This window comes from Ambystoma mexicanum, chromosome 4p (assembly GCF_040938575.1).
Source record: "Ambystoma mexicanum isolate Mex_15411 chromosome 4p, UKY_AmexF1_1, whole genome shotgun sequence".
NCBI classification, from domain to species: Eukaryota; Metazoa; Chordata; class Amphibia; order Caudata; family Ambystomatidae; genus Ambystoma; species Ambystoma mexicanum.
In genome coordinates, this window is record NC_090927.1 from 50,377,312 (window position 1) to 50,395,350 (window position 18,039).

Genomic DNA, 18,039 nt, shown 5'->3' on the forward strand with positions numbered 1-18,039 from the left:
TATTGGCAGGCTGGAGAAGAGTCCCTGTGGCGCTCCTGAAGTGTGTGGGGAAGTAAGCCCCTGACCGATTGACCCCACCCCCCCAACCCCAATAAATGAAGGCAAATCCTGCTTTGCAATTGCTGCCAACTTTTCAGGGCCTTCCTTTCTAGATAGGACTGGAAGATGAAGCGGCTTGAGAGTCAGCTCCGAAATGAAGAGTAGCATTATTTTCTAAAGAGCTGTGTAATGTGGGGAGGGGGCAAGCACAGCACCTCCCTTTTGTGGAAGGATAGGGGTATGCGCAGACCCACGAGGGCCAGTGGCGCAACGGATAACGCGTCTGACTACGGATCAGAAGATTGTAGGTTCGACTCCTACCTGGCTCGGGGAAGCGCGTTTTGTTTTTAATTTAACCCCAATTGTGATTGCGTAGTCTCTGTCTTCTCCCTAGCCTTGGCCGAGGTACTGAACGCTTAACACTCGAGGTCAGCGGAAATGACGGTCTGTCAGGGCGCCCTTCTTTCCTCTGGCCTTTAACGTCTTGCAGCAACGGTTTCAATGCAAGGCGGCCTGTTTTCCAAATGTGGTCCCACCGTTGCTCTCTTGACGGGGGGTGCGGGGGACACGTCACGCCTCAAAGGTGGGTGCAGACGAGATCTCGGGTATGAAAGCCGCAGACATTGGTATGCACCTCATACCCAAGCCGCTTGTAGTCGGCCCTTCTTCTTGCAAGTCCAGCCCTCATACTGAGGAATCGGGAGCCTGAAACACGGACAGACTGCATGGGGCCGCCGGGGCCCCAAGGGAAACAATGTGGGGAAATTCAGGCTTTTCTCAAAATGTAAATGCAACAGAAACGGAATCGGGAGTTCTATGTAGAAAAGGCTAGTCTTCCCATACCGGGAGTCGAACCCGGGCCGCCTGGGTGAAAACCAGGAATCCTAACCGCTAGACCATATGGGAGGCTGTCAGCAAGAAGCAGGTTATGGAGATCCTGAGAGCAGTGCCCCATGGGTCCACCACTGGCAGGATGCTTGAGAAGCTTGACCGGTGGTGTCCCACGCAAATGACCGAGATGCACTTTCAGTGGCAGAAATCAAGCTTTACGCTGCTCTGGTATTGAGCTGTCATTGCTTACAGTGGCTAAGCAAAGCACAATACCAAGACCAATCTAAAAATGACTAGCTTGGGAGAACACGCAAGAACCAAGGGCAGCGGTTCGAGCCCTATCAGGGATGGACGGTCCCCTTTTGCTAAAATGGGCAAGAGAGTCTGCAGTTCCTCTCGGAGGCGCGTGAGTGCTGGGGCACGCCTCATTAACCCTTTGCTGCCCGTCTTGCCACCTGAAACCTGCCCCTTGCCCCCAAAGTGCAGCATTGGCTGGGGGCAAATATCTGCAGCCTATTGGCAGGCTGGAGAAGAGTCCCTGTGGCGCTCCTGAAGTGTGTGGGGAAGTAAGCCCCTGACCGATTGACCCCGCCCCCCCAACCCCAATAAATGAAGGCAAATCCTGCTTTGCAATTGCTGCCAACTTTTCAGGGCCTTCCTTTCTAGATAGGACTGGAAGATGAAGCGGCTTGAGAGTCAGCTCCGAAATGAAGAGTAGCATTATTTTCTAAAGAGCTGTGTAATGTGGGGAGGGGGCAAGCACAGCACCTCCCTTTTGTGGAAGGATAGGGGTATGCGCAGACCCACGAGGGCCAGTGGCGCAATGGATAACGCGTCTGACTACGGATCAGAAGATTGTAGTAGGTTCGACTCCTACCTGGCTCGGGGAAGCGCGTTTTGTTTTTAATTTAACCCCAATTGTGATTGCGTAGTCTCTGTCTTCTCCCTAGCCTTGGCCGAGGTACTGAACGCTTAACACTCGAGGTCAGCGGAAATGACGGTCTGTCAGGGCGCCCTTCTTTCCTCTGGCCTTTAACGTCTTGCAGCAACGGTTTCAATGCAAGGCGGCCTGTTTTCCAAATGTGGTCCCACCGTTGCTCTCTTGACGGGGGGTGCGGGGGACACGTCACGCCTCAAAGGTGGGTGCAGACGAGATCTCGGGTATGAAAGCCGCAGACATTGGTATGCACCTCATACCCAAGCCGCTTGTAGTCGGCCCTTCTTCTTGCAAGTCCAGCCCTCATACTGAGGAATCGGGAGCCTGAAACACGGACAGACTGCATGGGGCCGCCGGGGCCCCAAGGGAAACAATGTGGGGAAATTCAGGCTTTTCTCAAAATGTAAATGCAACAGAAACGGAATCGGGAGTTCTATGTAGAAAAGGCTAGTCTTCCCATACCAGGAGTCGAACCCGGGCCGCCTGGGTGAAAACCAGGAATCCTAACCGCTAGACCATATGGGAGGCTGTCAGCAAGAAGCAGGTTATGGAGATCCTGAGAGCAGTGCCCCATGGGTCCACCACTGGCAGGATGCTTGAGAAGCTTGACCGGTGGTGTCCCACGCAAATGACCGAGATGCACTTTCAGTGGCAGAAATCAAGCTTTACGCTGCTCTGGTATTGAGCTGTCATTGCTTACAGTGGCTAAGCAAAGCACAATACCAAGACCAATCTAAAAATGACTAGCTTGAGAGAACACGCAAGAACCAAGGGCAGCGGTTCGAGCCCTATCAGGGATGGACGGTCCCCTTTTGCTAAAATGGGCAAGAGAGTCTGCAGTTCCTCTCGGAGGCGCGTGAGTGCTGGGGCACGCCTCATTAACCCTTTGCTGCCCGTCTTGCCACCTGAAACCTGCCCCTTGCCCCCAAAGTGCAGCATTGGCTGGGGGCAAATATCTGCAGCCTATTGGCAGGCTGGAGAAGAGTCCCTGTGGCGCTCCTGAAGTGTGTGGGGAAGTAAGCCCCTGACCGATTGACCCCACCCCCCCAACCCCAATAAATGAAGGCAAATCCTGCTTTGCAATTGCTGCCAACTTTTCAGGGCCTTCCTTTCTAGATAGGACTGGAAGATGAAGCGGCTTGAGAGTCAGCTCCGAAATGAAGAGTAGCATTATTTTCTAAAGAGCTGTGTAATGTGGGGAGGGGGCAAGCACAGCACCTCCCTTTTGTGGAAGGATAGGGGTATGCGCAGACCCACGAGGGCCAGTGGCGCAATGGATAACGCGTCTGACTACGGATCAGAAGATTGTAGGTTCGACTCCTACCTGGCTCGGGGAAGCGCGTTTTGTTTTTAATTTAACCCCAATTGTGATTGCGTAGTCTCTGTCTTCTCCCTAGCCTTGGCCGAGGTACTGAACGCTTAACACTCGAGGTCAGCGGAAATGACGGTCTGTCAGGGCGCCCTTCTTTCCTCTGGCCTTTAACGTCTTGCAGCAACGGTTTCAATGCAAGGCGGCCTGTTTTCCAAATGTGGTCCCACCGTTGCTCTCTTGACGGGGGGTGCGGGGGACGCGTCACGCCTCAAAGGTGGGTGCAGACGAGATCTCGGGTATGAAAGCCGCAGACATTGGTATGCACCTCATACCCAAGCCGCTTGTAGTCGGCCCTTCTTCTTGCAAGTCCAGCCCTCATACTGAGGAATCGGGAGCCTGAAACACGGACAGACTGCATGGGGCCGCCGGGGCCCCAAGGGAAACAATGTGGGGAAATTCAGGCTTTTCTCAAAATGTAAATGCAACAGAAACGGAATCGGGAGTTCTATGTAGAAAAGGCTAGTCTTCCCATACCGGGAGTCGAACCCGGGCCGCCTGGGTGAAAACCAGGAATCCTAACCGCTAGACCATATGGGAGGCTGTCAGCAAGAAGCAGGTTATGGAGCTCCTGAGAGCAGTGCCCCATGGGTCCACCACTGGCAGGATGCTTGAGAAGCTTGACCGGTGGTGTCCCACGCAAATGACCGAGATGCACTTTCAGTGGCAGAAATCAAGCTTTACGCTGCTCTGGTATTGAGCTGTCATTGCTTACAGTGGCTAAGCAAAGCACAATACCAAGACCAATCTAAAAATGACTAGCTTGAGAGAACACGCAAGAACCAAGGGCAGCGGTTCGAGCCCTATCAGGGATGGACGGTCCCCTTTTGCTAAAATGGGCAAGAGAGTCTGCAGTTCCTCTCGGAGGCGCGTGAGTGCTGGGGCACGCCTCATTAACCCTTTGCTGCCCGTCTTGCCACCTGAAACCTGCCCCTTGCCCCCAAAGTGCAGCATTGGCTGGGGGCAAATATCTGCAGCCTATTGGCAGGCTGGAGAAGAGTCCCTGTGGCGCTCCTGAAGTGTGTGGGGAAGTAAGCCCCTGACCGATTGACCCCACCCCCCCAACCCCAATAAATGAAGGCAAATCCTGCTTTGCAATTGCTGCCAACTTTTCAGGGCCTTCCTTTCTAGATAGGACTGGAAGATGAAGCGGCTTGAGAGTCAGCTCCGAAATGAAGAGTAGCATTATTTTCTAAAGAGCTGTGTAATGTGGGGAGGGGGCAAGCACAGCACCTCCCTTTTGTGGAAGGATAGGGGTATGCGCAGACCCACGAGGGCCAGTGGCGCAATGGATAACGCGTCTGACTACGGATCAGAAGATTGTAGGTTCGACTCCTACCTGGCTCGGGGAAGCGCGTTTTGTTTTTAATTTAACCCCAATTGTGATTGCGTAGTCTCTGTCTTCTCCCTAGCCTTGGCCGAGGTACTGAACGCTTAACACTCGAGGTCAGCGGAAATGACGGTCTGTCAGGGCGCCCTTCTTTCCTCTGGCCTTTAACGTCTTGCAGCAACGGTTTCAATGCAAGGCGGCCTGTTTTCCAAATGTGGTCCCACCGTTGCTCTCTTGACGGGGGGTGCGGGGGACACGTCACGCCTCAAAGGTGGGTGCAGACGAGATCTCGGGTATGAAAGCCGCAGACATTGGTATGCACCTCATACCCAAGCCGCTTGTAGTCGGCCCTTCTTCTTGCAAGTCCAGCCCTCATACTGAGGAATCGGGAGCCTGAAACACGGACAGACTGCATGGGGCCGCCGGGGCCCCAAGGGAAACAATGTGGGGAAATTCAGGCTTTTCTCAAAATGTAAATGCAACAGAAACGGAATCGGGAGTTCTATGTAGAAAAGGCTAGTCTTCCCATACCGGGAGTCGAACCCGGGCCGCCTGGGTGAAAACCAGGAATCCTAACCGCTAGACCATATGGGAGGCTGTCAGCAAGAAGCAGGTTATGGAGATCCTGAGAGCAGTGCCCCATGGGTCCACCACTGGCAGGATGCTTGAGAAGCTTGACCGGTGGTGTCCCACGCAAATGACCGAGATGCACTTTCAGTGGCAGAAATCAAGCTTTACGCTGCTCTGGTATTGAGCTGTCATTGCTTACAGTGGCTAAGCAAAGCACAATACCAAGACCAATCTAAAAATGACTAGCTTGAGAGAACACGCAAGAACCAAGGGCAGCGGTTCGAGCCCTATCAGGGATGGACGGTCCCCTTTTGCTAAAATGGGCAAGAGAGTCTGCAGTTCCTCTCGGAGGCGCGTGAGTGCTGGGGCACGCCTCATTAACCCTTTGCTGCCCGTCTTGCCACCTGAAACCTGCCCCTTGCCCCCAAAGTGCAGCATTGGCTGGGGGCAAATATCTGCAGCCTATTGGCAGGCTGGAGAAGAGTCCCTGTGGCGCTCCTGAAGTGTGTGGGGAAGTAAGCCCCTGACCGATTGACCCCACCCCCCCAACCCCAATAAATGAAGGCAAATCCTGCTTTGCAATTGCTGCCAACTTTTCAGGGCCTTCCTTTCTAGATAGGACTGGAAGATGAAGCGGCTTGAGAGTCAGCTCCGAAATGAAGAGTAGCATTATTTTCTAAAGAGCTGTGTAATGTGGGGAGGGGGCAAGCACAGCACCTCCCTTTTGTGGAAGGATAGGGGTATGCGCAGACCCACGAGGGCCAGTGGCGCAATGGATAACGCGTCTGACTACGGATCAGAAGATTGTAGTAGGTTCGACTCCTACCTGGCTCGGGGAAGCGCGTTTTGTTTTTAATTTAACCCCAATTGTGATTGCGTAGTCTCTGTCTTCTCCCTAGCCTTGGCCGAGGTACTGAACGCTTAACACTCGAGGTCAGCGGAAATGACGGTCTGTCAGGGCGCCCTTCTTTCCTCTGGCCTTTAACGTCTTGCAGCAACGGTTTCAATGCAAGGCGGCCTGTTTTCCAAATGTGGTCCCACCGTTGCTCTCTTGACGGGGGGTGCGGGGGACACGTCACGCCTCAAAGGTGGGTGCAGACGAGATCTCGGGTATGAAAGCCGCAGACATTGGTATGCACCTCATACCCAAGCCGCTTGTAGTCAGCCCTTCTTCTTGCAAGTCCAGCCCTCATACTGAGGAATCGGGAGCCTGAAACACGGACAGACTGCATGGGGCCGCCGGGGCCCCAAGGGAAACAATGTGGGGAAATTCAGGCTTTTCTCAAAATGTAAATGCAACAGAAACGGAATCGGGAGTTCTATGTAGAAAAGGCTAGTCTTCCCATACCGGGAGTCGAACCCGGGCCGCCTGGGTGAAAACCAGGAATCCTAACCGCTAGACCATATGGGAGGCTGTCAGCAAGAAGCAGGTTATGGAGATCCTGAGAGCAGTGCCCCATGGGTCCACCACTGGCAGGATGCTTGAGAAGCTTGACCGGTGGTGTCCCACGCAAATGACCGAGATGCACTTTCAGTGGCAGAAATCAAGCTTTACGCTGCTCTGGTATTGAGCTGTCATTGCTTACAGTGGCTAAGCAAAGCACAATACCAAGACCAATCTAAAAATGACTAGCTTGAGAGAACACGCAAGAACCAAGGGCAGCGGTTCGAGCCCTATCAGGGATGGACGGTCCCCTTTTGCTAAAATGGGCAAGAGAGTCTGCAGTTCCTCTCGGAGGCGCGTGAGTGCTGGGGCACGCCTCATTAACCCTTTGCTGCCCGTCTTGCCACCTGAAACCTGCCCCTTGCCCCCAAAGTGCAGCATTGGCTGGGGGCAAATATCTGCAGCCTATTGGCAGGCTGGAGAAGAGTCCCTGTGGCGCTCCTGAAGTGTGTGGGGAAGTAAGCCCCTGACCGATTGACCCCACCCCCCCAACCCCAATAAATGAAGGCAAATCCTGCTTTGCAATTGCTGCCAACTTTTCAGGGCCTTCCTTTCTAGATAGGACTGGAAGATGAAGCGGCTTGAGAGTCAGCTCCGAAATGAAGAGTAGCATTATTTTCTAAAGAGCTGTGTAATGTGGGGAGGGGGCAAGCACAGCACCTCCCTTTTGTGGAAGGATAGGGGTATGCGCAGACCCACGAGGGCCAGTGGCGCAATGGATAACGCGTCTGACTACGGATCAGAAGATTGTAGGTTCGACTCCTACCTGGCTCGGGGAAGCGCGTTTTGTTTTTAATTTAACCCCAATTGTGATTGCGTAGTCTCTGTCTTCTCCCTAGCCTTGGCCGAGGTACTGAACGCTTAACACTCGAGGTCAGCGGAAATGACGGTCTGTCAGGGCGCCCTTCTTTCCTCTGGCCTTTAACGTCTTGCAGCAACGGTTTCAATGCAAGGCGGCCTGTTTTCCAAATGTGGTCCCACCGTTGCTCTCTTGACGGGGGGTGCGGGGGACACGTCACGCCTCAAAGGTGGGTGCAGACGAGATCTCGGGTATGAAAGCCGCAGACATTGGTATGCACCTCATACCCAAGCCGCTTGTAGTCGGCCCTTCTTCTTGCAAGTCCAGCCCTCATACTGAGGAATCGGGAGCCTGAAACACGGACAGACTGCATGGGGCCGCCGGGGCCCCAAGGGAAACAATGTGGGGAAATTCAGGCTTTTCTCAAAATGTAAATGCAACAGAAACGGAATCGGGAGTTCTATGTAGAAAAGGCTAGTCTTCCCATACCGGGAGTCGAACCCGGGCCGCCTGGGTGAAAACCAGGAATCCTAACAGCTAGACCATATGGGAGGCTGTCAGCAAGAAGCAGGTTATGGAGATCCTGAGAGCAGTGCCCCATGGGTCCACCACTGGCAGGATGCTTGAGAAGCTTGACCGGTGGTGTCCCACGCAAATGACCGAGATGCACTTTCAGTGGCAGAAATCAAGCTTTACGCTGCTCTGGTATTGAGCTGTCATTGCTTACAGTGGCTAAGCAAAGCACAATACCAAGACCAATCTAAAAATGACTAGCTTGAGAGAACACGCAAGAACCAAGGGCAGCGGTTCGAGCCCTATCAGGGATGGACGGTCCCCTTTTGCTAAAATGGGCAAGAGAGTCTGCAGTTCCTCTCGGAGGCGCGTGAGTGCTGGGGCACGCCTCATTAACCCTTTGCTGCCCGTCTTGCCACCTGAAACCTGCCCCTTGCCCCCAAAGTGCAGCATTGGCTGGGGGCAAATATCTGCAGCCTATTGGCAGGCTGGAGAAGAGTCCCTGTGGCGCTCCTGAAGTGTGTGGGGAAGTAAGCCCCTGACCGATTGACCCCACCCCCCCAACCCCAATAAATGAAGGCAAATCCTGCTTTGCAATTGCTGCCAACTTTTCAGGGCCTTCCTTTCTAGATAGGACTGGAAGATGAAGCGGCTTGAGAGTCAGCTCCGAAATGAAGAGTAGCATTATTTTCTAAAGAGCTGTGTAATGTGGGGAGGGGGCAAGCACAGCACCTCCCTTTTGTGGAAGGATAGGGGTATGCGCAGACCCACGAGGGCCAGTGGCGCAACGGATAACGCGTCTGACTACGGATCAGAAGATTGTAGGTTCGACTCCTACCTGGCTCGGGGAAGCGCGTTTTGTTTTTAATTTAACCCCAATTGTGATTGCGTAGTCTCTGTCTTCTCCCTAGCCTTGGCCGAGGTACTGAACGCTTAACACTCGAGGTCAGCGGAAATGACGGTCTGTCAGGGCGCCCTTCTTTCCTCTGGCCTTTAACGTCTTGCAGCAACGGTTTCAATGCAAGGCGGCCTGTTTTCCAAATGTGGTCCCACCGTTGCTCTCTTGACGGGGGGTGCGGGGGACACGTCACGCCTCAAAGGTGGGTGCAGACGAGATCTCGGGTATGAAAGCCGCAGACATTGGTATGCACCTCATACCCAAGCCGCTTGTAGTCGGCCCTTCTTCTTGCAAGTCCAGCCCTCATACTGAGGAATCGGGAGCCTGAAACACGGACAGACTGCATGGGGCCGCCGGGGCCCCAAGGGAAACAATGTGGGGAAATTCAGGCTTTTCTCAAAATGTAAATGCAACAGAAACGGAATCGGGAGTTCTATGTAGAAAAGGCTAGTCTTCCCATACCGGGAGTCGAACCCGGGCCGCCTGGGTGAAAACCAGGAATCCTAACCGCTAGACCATATGGGAGGCTGTCAGCAAGAAGCAGGTTATGGAGATCCTGAGAGCAGTGCCCCATGGGTCCACCACTGGCAGGATGCTTGAGAAGCTTGACCGGTGGTGTCCCACGCAAATGACCGAGATGCACTTTCAGTGGCAGAAATCAAGCTTTACGCTGCTCTGGTATTGAGCTGTCATTGCTTACAGTGGCTAAGCAAAGCACAATACCAAGACCAATCTAAAAATGACTAGCTTGAGAGAACACGCAAGAACCAAGGGCAGCGGTTCGAGCCCTATCAGGGATGGACGGTCCCCTTTTGCTAAAATGGGCAAGAGAGTCTGCAGTTCCTCTCGGAGGCGCGTGAGTGCTGGGGCACGCCTCATTAACCCTTTGCTGCCCGTCTTGCCACCTGAAACCTGCCCCTTGCCCCCAAAGTGCAGCATTGGCTGGGGGCAAATATCTGCAGCCTATTGGCAGGCTGGAGAAGAGTCCCTGTGGCGCTCCTGAAGTGTGTGGGGAAGTAAGCCCCTGACCGATTGACCCCACCCCCCCAACCCCAATAAATGAAGGCAAATCCTGCTTTGCAATTGCTGCCAACTTTTCAGGGCCTTCCTTTCTAGATAGGACTGGAAGATGAAGCGGCTTGAGAGTCAGCTCCGAAATGAAGAGTAGCATTATTTTCTAAAGAGCTGTGTAATGTGGGGAGGGGGCAAGCACAGCACCTCCCTTTTGTGGAAGGATAGGGGTATGCGCAGACCCACGAGGGCCAGTGGCGCAATGGATAACGCGTCTGACTACGGATCAGAAGATTGTAGGTTCGACTCCTACCTGGCTCGGGGAAGCGCGTTTTGTTTTTAATTTAACCCCAATTGTGATTGCGTAGTCTCTGTCTTCTCCCTAGCCTTGGCCGAGGTACTGAACGCTTAACACTCGAGGTCAGCGGAAATGACGGTCTGTCAGGGCGCCCTTCTTTCCTCTGGCCTTTAACGTCTTGCAGCAACGGTTTCAATGCAAGGCGGCCTGTTTTCCAAATGTGGTCCCACCGTTGCTCTCTTGACGGGGGGTGCGGGGGACACGTCACGCCTCAAAGGTGGGTGCAGACGAGATCTCGGGTATGAAAGCCGCAGACATTGGTATGCACCTCATACCCAAGCCGCTTGTAGTCGGCCCTTCTTCTTGCAAGTCCAGCCCTCATACTGAGGAATCGGGAGCCTGAAACACGGACAGACTGCATGGGGCCGCCGGGGCCCCAAGGGAAACAATGTGGGGAAATTCAGGCTTTTCTCAAAATGTAAATGCAACAGAAACGGAATCGGGAGTTCTATGTAGAAAAGGCTAGTCTTCCCATACCGGGAGTCGAACCCGGGCCGCCTGGGTGAAAACCAGGAATCCTAACCGCTAGACCATATGGGAGGCTGTCAGCAAGAAGCAGGTTATGGAGATCCTGAGAGCAGTGCCCCATGGGTCCACCACTGGCAGGATGCTTGAGAAGCTTGACCGGTGGTGTCCCACGCAAATGACCGAGATGCACTTTCAGTGGCAGAAATCAAGCTTTACGCTGCTCTGGTATTGAGCTGTCATTGCTTACAGTGGCTAAGCAAAGCACAATACCAAGACCAATCTAAAAATGACTAGCTTGAGAGAACACGCAAGAACCAAGGGCAGCGGTTCGAGCCCTATCAGGGATGGACGGTCCCCTTTTGCTAAAATGGGCAAGAGAGTCTGCAGTTCCTCTCGGAGGCGCGTGAGTGCTGGGGCACGCCTCATTAACCCTTTGCTGCCCGTCTTGCCACCTGAAACCTGCCCCTTGCCCCCAAAGTGCAGCATTGGCTGGGGGCAAATATCTGCAGCCTATTGGCAGGCTGGAGAAGAGTCCCTGTGGCGCTCCTGAAGTGTGTGGGGAAGTAAGCCCCTGACCGATTGACCCCACCCCCCCAACCCCAATAAATGAAGGCAAATCCTGCTTTGCAATTGCTGCCAACTTTTCAGGGCCTTCCTTTCTAGATAGGACTGGAAGATGAAGCGGCTTGAGAGTCAGCTCCGAAATGAAGAGTAGCATTATTTTCTAAAGAGCTGTGTAATGTGGGGAGGGGGCAAGCACAGCACCTCCCTTTTGTGGAAGGATAGGGGTATGCGCAGACCCACGAGGGCCAGTGGCGCAATGGATAACGCGTCTGACTACGGATCAGAAGATTGTAGGTTCGACTCCTACCTGGCTCGGGGAAGCGCGTTTTGTTTTTAATTTAACCCCAATTGTGATTGCGTAGTCTCTGTCTTCTCCCTAGCCTTGGCCGAGGTACTGAACGCTTAACACTCGAGGTCAGCGGAAATGACGGTCTGTCAGGGCGCCCTTCTTTCCTCTGGCCTTTAACGTCTTGCAGCAACGGTTTCAATGCAAGGCGGCCTGTTTTCCAAATGTGGTCCCACCGTTGCTCTCTTGACGGGGGGTGCGGGGGACGCGTCACGCCTCAAAGGTGGGTGCAGACGAGATCTCGGGTATGAAAGCCGCAGACATTGGTATGCACCTCATACCCAAGCCGCTTGTAGTCGGCCCTTCTTCTTGCAAGTCCAGCCCTCATACTGAGGAATCGGGAGCCTGAAACACGGACAGACTGCATGGGGCCGCCGGGGCCCCAAGGGAAACAATGTGGGGAAATTCAGGCTTTTCTCAAAATGTAAATGCAACAGAAACGGAATCGGGAGTTCTATGTAGAAAAGGCTAGTCTTCCCATACCGGGAGTCGAACCCGGGCCGCCTGGGTGAAAACCAGGAATCCTAACCGCTAGACCATATGGGAGGCTGTCAGCAAGAAGCAGGTTATGGAGCTCCTGAGAGCAGTGCCCCATGGGTCCACCACTGGCAGGATGCTTGAGAAGCTTGACCGGTGGTGTCCCACGCAAATGACCGAGATGCACTTTCAGTGGCAGAAATCAAGCTTTACGCTGCTCTGGTATTGAGCTGTCATTGCTTACAGTGGCTAAGCAAAGCACAATACCAAGACCAATCTAAAAATGACTAGCTTGAGAGAACACGCAAGAACCAAGGGCAGCGGTTCGAGCCCTATCAGGGATGGACGGTCCCCTTTTGCTAAAATGGGCAAGAGAGTCTGCAGTTCCTCTCGGAGGCGCGTGAGTGCTGGGGCACGCCTCATTAACCCTTTGCTGCCCGTCTTGCCACCTGAAACCTGCCCCTTGCCCCCAAAGTGCAGCATTGGCTGGGGGCAAATATCTGCAGCCTATTGGCAGGCTGGAGAAGAGTCCCTGTGGCGCTCCTGAAGTGTGTGGGGAAGTAAGCCCCTGACCGATTGACCCCACCCCCCCAACCCCAATAAATGAAGGCAAATCCTGCTTTGCAATTGCTGCCAACTTTTCAGGGCCTTCCTTTCTAGATAGGACTGGAAGATGAAGCGGCTTGAGAGTCAGCTCCGAAATGAAGAGTAGCATTATTTTCTAAAGAGCTGTGTAATGTGGGGAGGGGGCAAGCACAGCACCTCCCTTTTGTGGAAGGATAGGGGTATGCGCAGACCCACGAGGGCCAGTGGCGCAATGGATAACGCGTCTGACTACGGATCAGAAGATTGTAGGTTCGACTCCTACCTGGCTCGGGGAAGCGCGTTTTGTTTTTAATTTAACCCCAATTGTGATTGCGTAGTCTCTGTCTTCTCCCTAGCCTTGGCCGAGGTACTGAACGCTTAACACTCGAGGTCAGCGGAAATGACGGTCTGTCAGGGCGCCCTTCTTTCCTCTGGCCTTTAACGTCTTGCAGCAACGGTTTCAATGCAAGGCGGCCTGTTTTCCAAATGTGGTCCCACCGTTGCTCTCTTGACGGGGGGTGCGGGGGACACGTCACGCCTCAAAGGTGGGTGCAGACGAGATCTCGGGTATGAAAGCCGCAGACATTGGTATGCACCTCATACCCAAGCCGCTTGTAGTCGGCCCTTCTTCTTGCAAGTCCAGCCCTCATACTGAGGAATCGGGAGCCTGAAACACGGACAGACTGCATGGGGCCGCCGGGGCCCCAAGGGAAACAATGTGGGGAAATTCAGGCTTTTCTCAAAATGTAAATGCAACAGAAACGGAATCGGGAGTTCTATGTAGAAAAGGCTAGTCTTCCCATACCGGGAGTCGAACCCGGGCCGCCTGGGTGAAAACCAGGAATCCTAACCGCTAGACCATATGGGAGGCTGTCAGCAAGAAGCAGGTTATGGAGATCCTGAGAGCAGTGCCCCATGGGTCCACCACTGGCAGGATGCTTGAGAAGCTTGACCGGTGGTGTCCCACGCAAATGACCGAGATGCACTTTCAGTGGCAGAAATCAAGCTTTACGCTGCTCTGGTATTGAGCTGTCATTGCTTACAGTGGCTAAGCAAAGCACAATACCAAGACCAATCTAAAAATGACTAGCTTGAGAGAACACGCAAGAACCAAGGGCAGCGGTTCGAGCCCTATCAGGGATGGACGGTCCCCTTTTGCTAAAATGGGCAAGAGAGTCTGCAGTTCCTCTCGGAGGCGCGTGAGTGCTGGGGCACGCCTCATTAACCCTTTGCTGCCCGTCTTGCCACCTGAAACCTGCCCCTTGCCCCCAAAGTGCAGCATTGGCTGGGGGCAAATATCTGCAGCCTATTGGCAGGCTGGAGAAGAGTCCCTGTGGCGCTCCTGAAGTGTGTGGGGAAGTAAGCCCCTGACCGATTGACCCCACCCCCCCAACCCCAATAAATGAAGGCAAATCCTGCTTTGCAATTGCTGCCAACTTTTCAGGGCCTTCCTTTCTAGATAGGACTGGAAGATGAAGCGGCTTGAGAGTCAGCTCCGAAATGAAGAGTAGCATTATTTTCTAAAGAGCTGTGTAATGTGGGGAGGGGGCAAGCACAGCACCTCCCTTTTGTGGAAGGATAGGGGTATGCGCAGACCCACGAGGGCCAGTGGCGCAATGGATAACGCGTCTGACTACGGATCAGAAGATTGTAGTAGGTTCGACTCCTACCTGGCTCGGGGAAGCGCGTTTTGTTTTTAATTTAACCCCAATTGTGATTGCGTAGTCTCTGTCTTCTCCCTAGCCTTGGCCGAGGTACTGAACGCTTAACACTCGAGGTCAGCGGAAATGACGGTCTGTCAGGGCGCCCTTCTTTCCTCTGGCCTTTAACGTCTTGCAGCAACGGTTTCAATGCAAGGCGGCCTGTTTTCCAAATGTGGTCCCACCGTTGCTCTCTTGACGGGGGGTGCGGGGGACACGTCACGCCTCAAAGGTGGGTGCAGACGAGATCTCGGGTATGAAAGCCGCAGACATTGGTATGCACCTCATACCCAAGCCGCTTGTAGTCAGCCCTTCTTCTTGCAAGTCCAGCCCTCATACTGAGGAATCGGGAGCCTGAAACACGGACAGACTGCATGGGGCCGCCGGGGCCCCAAGGGAAACAATGTGGGGAAATTCAGGCTTTTCTCAAAATGTAAATGCAACAGAAACGGAATCGGGAGTTCTATGTAGAAAAGGCTAGTCTTCCCATACCGGGAGTCGAACCCGGGCCGCCTGGGTGAAAACCAGGAATCCTAACCGCTAGACCATATGGGAGGCTGTCAGCAAGAAGCAGGTTATGGAGATCCTGAGAGCAGTGCCCCATGGGTCCACCACTGGCAGGATGCTTGAGAAGCTTGACCGGTGGTGTCCCACGCAAATGACCGAGATGCACTTTCAGTGGCAGAAATCAAGCTTTACGCTGCTCTGGTATTGAGCTGTCATTGCTTACAGTGGCTAAGCAAAGCACAATACCAAGACCAATCTAAAAATGACTAGCTTGAGAGAACACGCAAGAACCAAGGGCAGCGGTTCGAGCCCTATCAGGGATGGACGGTCCCCTTTTGCTAAAATGGGCAAGAGAGTCTGCAGTTCCTCTCGGAGGCGCGTGAGTGCTGGGGCACGCCTCATTAACCCTTTGCTGCCCGTCTTGCCACCTGAAACCTGCCCCTTGCCCCCAAAGTGCAGCATTGGCTGGGGGCAAATATCTGCAGCCTATTGGCAGGCTGGAGAAGAGTCCCTGTGGCGCTCCTGAAGTGTGTGGGGAAGTAAGCCCCTGACCGATTGACCCCACCCCCCCAACCCCAATAAATGAAGGCAAATCCTGCTTTGCAATTGCTGCCAACTTTTCAGGGCCTTCCTTTCTAGATAGGACTGGAAGATGAAGCGGCTTGAGAGTCAGCTCCGAAATGAAGAGTAGCATTATTTTCTAAAGAGCTGTGTAATGTGGGGAGGGGGCAAGCACAGCACCTCCCTTTTGTGGAAGGATAGGGGTATGCGCAGACCCACGAGGGCCAGTGGCGCAATGGATAACGCGTCTGACTACGGATCAGAAGATTGTAGGTTCGACTCCTACCTGGCTCGGGGAAGCGCGTTTTGTTTTTAATTTAACCCCAATTGTGATTGCGTAGTCTCTGTCTTCTCCCTAGCCTTGGCCGAGGTACTGAACGCTTAACACTCGAGGTCAGCGGAAATGACGGTCTGTCAGGGCGCCCTTCTTTCCTCTGGCCTTTAACGTCTTGCAGCAACGGTTTCAATGCAAGGCGGCCTGTTTTCCAAATGTGGTCCCACCGTTGCTCTCTTGACGGGGGGTGCGGGGGACACGTCACGCCTCAAAGGTGGGTGCAGACGAGATCTCGGGTATGAAAGCCGCAGACATTGGTATGCACCTCATACCCAAGCCGCTTGTAGTCGGCCCTTCTTCTTGCAAGTCCAGCCCTCATACTGAGGAATCGGGAGCCTGAAACACGGACAGACTGCATGGGGCCGCCGGGGCCCCAAGGGAAACAATGTGGGGAAATTCAGGCTTTTCTCAAAATGTAAATGCAACAGAAACGGAATCGGGAGTTCTATGTAGAAAAGGCTAGTCTTCCCATACCGGGAGTCGAACCCGGGCCGCCTGGGTGAAAACCAGGAATCCTAACCGCTAGACCATATGGGAGGCTGTCAGCAAGAAGCAGGTTATGGAGATCCTGAGAGCAGTGCCCCATGGGTCCACCACTGGCAGGATGCTTGAGAAGCTTGACCGGTGGTGTCCCACGCAAATGACCGAGATGCACTTTCAGTGGCAGAAATCAAGCTTTACGCTGCTCTGGTATTGAGCTGTCATTGCTTACAGTGGCTAAGCAAAGCACAATACCAAGACCAATCTAAAAATGACTAGCTTGAGAGAACACGCAAGAACCAAGGGCAGCGGTTCGAGCCCTATCAGGGATGGACGGTCCCCTTTTGCTAAAATGGGCAAGAGAGTCTGCAGTTCCTCTCGGAGGCGCGTGAGTGCTGGGGCACGCCTCATTAACCCTTTGCTGCCCGTCTTGCCACCTGAAACCTGCCCCTTGCCCCCAAAGTGCAGCATTGGCTGGGGGCAAATATCTGCAGCCTATTGGCAGGCTGGAGAAGAGTCCCTGTGGCGCTCCTGAAGTGTGTGGGGAAGTAAGCCCCTGACCGATTGACCCCACCCCCCCAACCCCAATAAATGAAGGCAAATCCTGCTTTGCAATTGCTGCCAACTTTTCAGGGCCTTCCTTTCTAGATAGGACTGGAAGATGAAGCGGCTTGAGAGTCAGCTCCGAAATGAAGAGTAGCATTATTTTCTAAAGAGCTGTGTAATGTGGGGAGGGGGCAAGCACAGCACCTCCCTTTTGTGGAAGGATAGGGGTATGCGCAGACCCACGAGGGCCAGTGGCGCAATGGATAACGCGTCTGACTACGGATCAGAAGATTGTAGGTTCGACTCCTACCTGGCTCGGGGAAGCGCGTTTTGTTTTTAATTTAACCCCAATTGTGATTGCGTAGTCTCTGTCTTCTCCCTAGCCTTGGCCGAGGTACTGAACGCTTAACACTCGAGGTCAGCGGAAATGACGGTCTGTCAGGGCGCCCTTCTTTCCTCTGGCCTTTAACGTCTTGCAGCAACGGTTTCAATGCAAGGCGGCCTGTTTTCCAAATGTGGTCCCACCGTTGCTCTCTTGACGGGGGGTGCGGGGGACACGTCACGCCTCAAAGGTGGGTGCAGACGAGATCTCGGGTATGAAAGCCGCAGACATTGGTATGCACCTCATACCCAAGCCGCTTGTAGTCGGCCCTTCTTCTTGCAAGTCCAGCCCTCATACTGAGGAATCGGGAGCCTGAAACACGGACAGACTGCATGGGGCCGCCGGGGCCCCAAGGGAAACAATGTGGGGAAATTCAGGCTTTTCTCAAAATGTAAATGCAACAGAAACGGAATCGGGAGTTCTATGTAGAAAAGGCTAGTCTTCCCATACCGGGAGTCGAACCCGGGCCGCCTGGGTGAAAACCAGGAATCCTAACAGCTAGACCATATGGGAGGCTGTCAGCAAGAAGCAGGTTATGGAGATCCTGAGAGCAGTGCCCCATGGGTCCACCACTGGCAGGATGCTTGAGAAGCTTGACCGGTGGTGTCCCACGCAAATGACCGAGATGCACTTTCAGTGGCAGAAATCAAGCTTTACGCTGCTCTGGTATTGAGCTGTCATTGCTTACAGTGGCTAAGCAAAGCACAATACCAAGACCAATCTAAAAATGACTAGCTTGAGAGAACACGCAAGAACCAAGGGCAGCGGTTCGAGCCCTATCAGGGATGGACGGTCCCCTTTTGCTAAAATGGGCAAGAGAGTCTGCAGTTCCTCTCGGAGGCGCGTGAGTGCTGGGGCACGCCTCATTAACCCTTTGCTGCCCGTCTTGCCACCTGAAACCTGCCCCTTGCCCCCAAAGTGCAGCATTGGCTGGGGGCAAATATCTGCAGCCTATTGGCAGGCTGGAGAAGAGTCCCTGTGGCGCTCCTG

General features: G+C 53.8%; 26 non-coding genes across 26 annotated transcripts; 13 read left to right on the forward strand and 13 right to left on the reverse strand.

The window, feature by feature from the left end:
* The first annotated feature begins 295 nt into the window (after window positions 1-295).
* Window positions 296-368, forward strand: TRNAR-ACG (transfer RNA arginine (anticodon ACG)). Its single transcript has one exon. It is a non-coding gene; the product is annotated as a tRNA-Arg (tRNA).
* Window positions 369-873: 505 nt separating this feature from the next.
* TRNAE-UUC (transfer RNA glutamic acid (anticodon UUC)) lies at window positions 874-945 on the reverse strand. The gene has a single exon. It is a non-coding gene; the product is annotated as a tRNA-Glu (tRNA).
* A 734-nt stretch (window positions 946-1,679) lies between these two features.
* Window positions 1,680-1,755, forward strand: TRNAR-ACG (transfer RNA arginine (anticodon ACG)). The gene has a single exon. It is a non-coding gene; the product is annotated as a tRNA-Arg (tRNA).
* Window positions 1,756-2,260: 505 nt separating this feature from the next.
* Window positions 2,261-2,332, reverse strand: TRNAE-UUC (transfer RNA glutamic acid (anticodon UUC)). Its single transcript has one exon. It is a non-coding gene; the product is annotated as a tRNA-Glu (tRNA).
* A 734-nt stretch (window positions 2,333-3,066) lies between these two features.
* On the forward strand, window positions 3,067-3,139 carry TRNAR-ACG (transfer RNA arginine (anticodon ACG)). Its single transcript has one exon. It is a non-coding gene; the product is annotated as a tRNA-Arg (tRNA).
* Window positions 3,140-3,644: 505 nt separating this feature from the next.
* On the reverse strand, window positions 3,645-3,716 carry TRNAE-UUC (transfer RNA glutamic acid (anticodon UUC)). The gene has a single exon. It is a non-coding gene; the product is annotated as a tRNA-Glu (tRNA).
* Window positions 3,717-4,450: 734 nt separating this feature from the next.
* TRNAR-ACG (transfer RNA arginine (anticodon ACG)) lies at window positions 4,451-4,523 on the forward strand. The gene has a single exon. It is a non-coding gene; the product is annotated as a tRNA-Arg (tRNA).
* A 505-nt stretch (window positions 4,524-5,028) lies between these two features.
* On the reverse strand, window positions 5,029-5,100 carry TRNAE-UUC (transfer RNA glutamic acid (anticodon UUC)). The gene has a single exon. It is a non-coding gene; the product is annotated as a tRNA-Glu (tRNA).
* Window positions 5,101-5,834: 734 nt separating this feature from the next.
* Window positions 5,835-5,910, forward strand: TRNAR-ACG (transfer RNA arginine (anticodon ACG)). Its single transcript has one exon. It is a non-coding gene; the product is annotated as a tRNA-Arg (tRNA).
* A 505-nt stretch (window positions 5,911-6,415) lies between these two features.
* Window positions 6,416-6,487, reverse strand: TRNAE-UUC (transfer RNA glutamic acid (anticodon UUC)). Its single transcript has one exon. It is a non-coding gene; the product is annotated as a tRNA-Glu (tRNA).
* Window positions 6,488-7,221: 734 nt separating this feature from the next.
* On the forward strand, window positions 7,222-7,294 carry TRNAR-ACG (transfer RNA arginine (anticodon ACG)). Its single transcript has one exon. It is a non-coding gene; the product is annotated as a tRNA-Arg (tRNA).
* A 505-nt stretch (window positions 7,295-7,799) lies between these two features.
* Window positions 7,800-7,871, reverse strand: TRNAE-UUC (transfer RNA glutamic acid (anticodon UUC)). Its single transcript has one exon. It is a non-coding gene; the product is annotated as a tRNA-Glu (tRNA).
* A 734-nt stretch (window positions 7,872-8,605) lies between these two features.
* On the forward strand, window positions 8,606-8,678 carry TRNAR-ACG (transfer RNA arginine (anticodon ACG)). Its single transcript has one exon. It is a non-coding gene; the product is annotated as a tRNA-Arg (tRNA).
* Window positions 8,679-9,183: 505 nt separating this feature from the next.
* TRNAE-UUC (transfer RNA glutamic acid (anticodon UUC)) lies at window positions 9,184-9,255 on the reverse strand. The gene has a single exon. It is a non-coding gene; the product is annotated as a tRNA-Glu (tRNA).
* A 734-nt stretch (window positions 9,256-9,989) lies between these two features.
* On the forward strand, window positions 9,990-10,062 carry TRNAR-ACG (transfer RNA arginine (anticodon ACG)). Its single transcript has one exon. It is a non-coding gene; the product is annotated as a tRNA-Arg (tRNA).
* A 505-nt stretch (window positions 10,063-10,567) lies between these two features.
* Window positions 10,568-10,639, reverse strand: TRNAE-UUC (transfer RNA glutamic acid (anticodon UUC)). The gene has a single exon. It is a non-coding gene; the product is annotated as a tRNA-Glu (tRNA).
* A 734-nt stretch (window positions 10,640-11,373) lies between these two features.
* Window positions 11,374-11,446, forward strand: TRNAR-ACG (transfer RNA arginine (anticodon ACG)). Its single transcript has one exon. It is a non-coding gene; the product is annotated as a tRNA-Arg (tRNA).
* A 505-nt stretch (window positions 11,447-11,951) lies between these two features.
* Window positions 11,952-12,023, reverse strand: TRNAE-UUC (transfer RNA glutamic acid (anticodon UUC)). The gene has a single exon. It is a non-coding gene; the product is annotated as a tRNA-Glu (tRNA).
* Window positions 12,024-12,757: 734 nt separating this feature from the next.
* On the forward strand, window positions 12,758-12,830 carry TRNAR-ACG (transfer RNA arginine (anticodon ACG)). Its single transcript has one exon. It is a non-coding gene; the product is annotated as a tRNA-Arg (tRNA).
* A 505-nt stretch (window positions 12,831-13,335) lies between these two features.
* On the reverse strand, window positions 13,336-13,407 carry TRNAE-UUC (transfer RNA glutamic acid (anticodon UUC)). The gene has a single exon. It is a non-coding gene; the product is annotated as a tRNA-Glu (tRNA).
* A 734-nt stretch (window positions 13,408-14,141) lies between these two features.
* TRNAR-ACG (transfer RNA arginine (anticodon ACG)) lies at window positions 14,142-14,217 on the forward strand. The gene has a single exon. It is a non-coding gene; the product is annotated as a tRNA-Arg (tRNA).
* Window positions 14,218-14,722: 505 nt separating this feature from the next.
* TRNAE-UUC (transfer RNA glutamic acid (anticodon UUC)) lies at window positions 14,723-14,794 on the reverse strand. Its single transcript has one exon. It is a non-coding gene; the product is annotated as a tRNA-Glu (tRNA).
* A 734-nt stretch (window positions 14,795-15,528) lies between these two features.
* On the forward strand, window positions 15,529-15,601 carry TRNAR-ACG (transfer RNA arginine (anticodon ACG)). The gene has a single exon. It is a non-coding gene; the product is annotated as a tRNA-Arg (tRNA).
* Window positions 15,602-16,106: 505 nt separating this feature from the next.
* Window positions 16,107-16,178, reverse strand: TRNAE-UUC (transfer RNA glutamic acid (anticodon UUC)). The gene has a single exon. It is a non-coding gene; the product is annotated as a tRNA-Glu (tRNA).
* A 734-nt stretch (window positions 16,179-16,912) lies between these two features.
* On the forward strand, window positions 16,913-16,985 carry TRNAR-ACG (transfer RNA arginine (anticodon ACG)). The gene has a single exon. It is a non-coding gene; the product is annotated as a tRNA-Arg (tRNA).
* A 505-nt stretch (window positions 16,986-17,490) lies between these two features.
* On the reverse strand, window positions 17,491-17,562 carry TRNAE-UUC (transfer RNA glutamic acid (anticodon UUC)). Its single transcript has one exon. It is a non-coding gene; the product is annotated as a tRNA-Glu (tRNA).
* Between the last annotated feature and the right edge of the window lie 477 nt (window positions 17,563-18,039).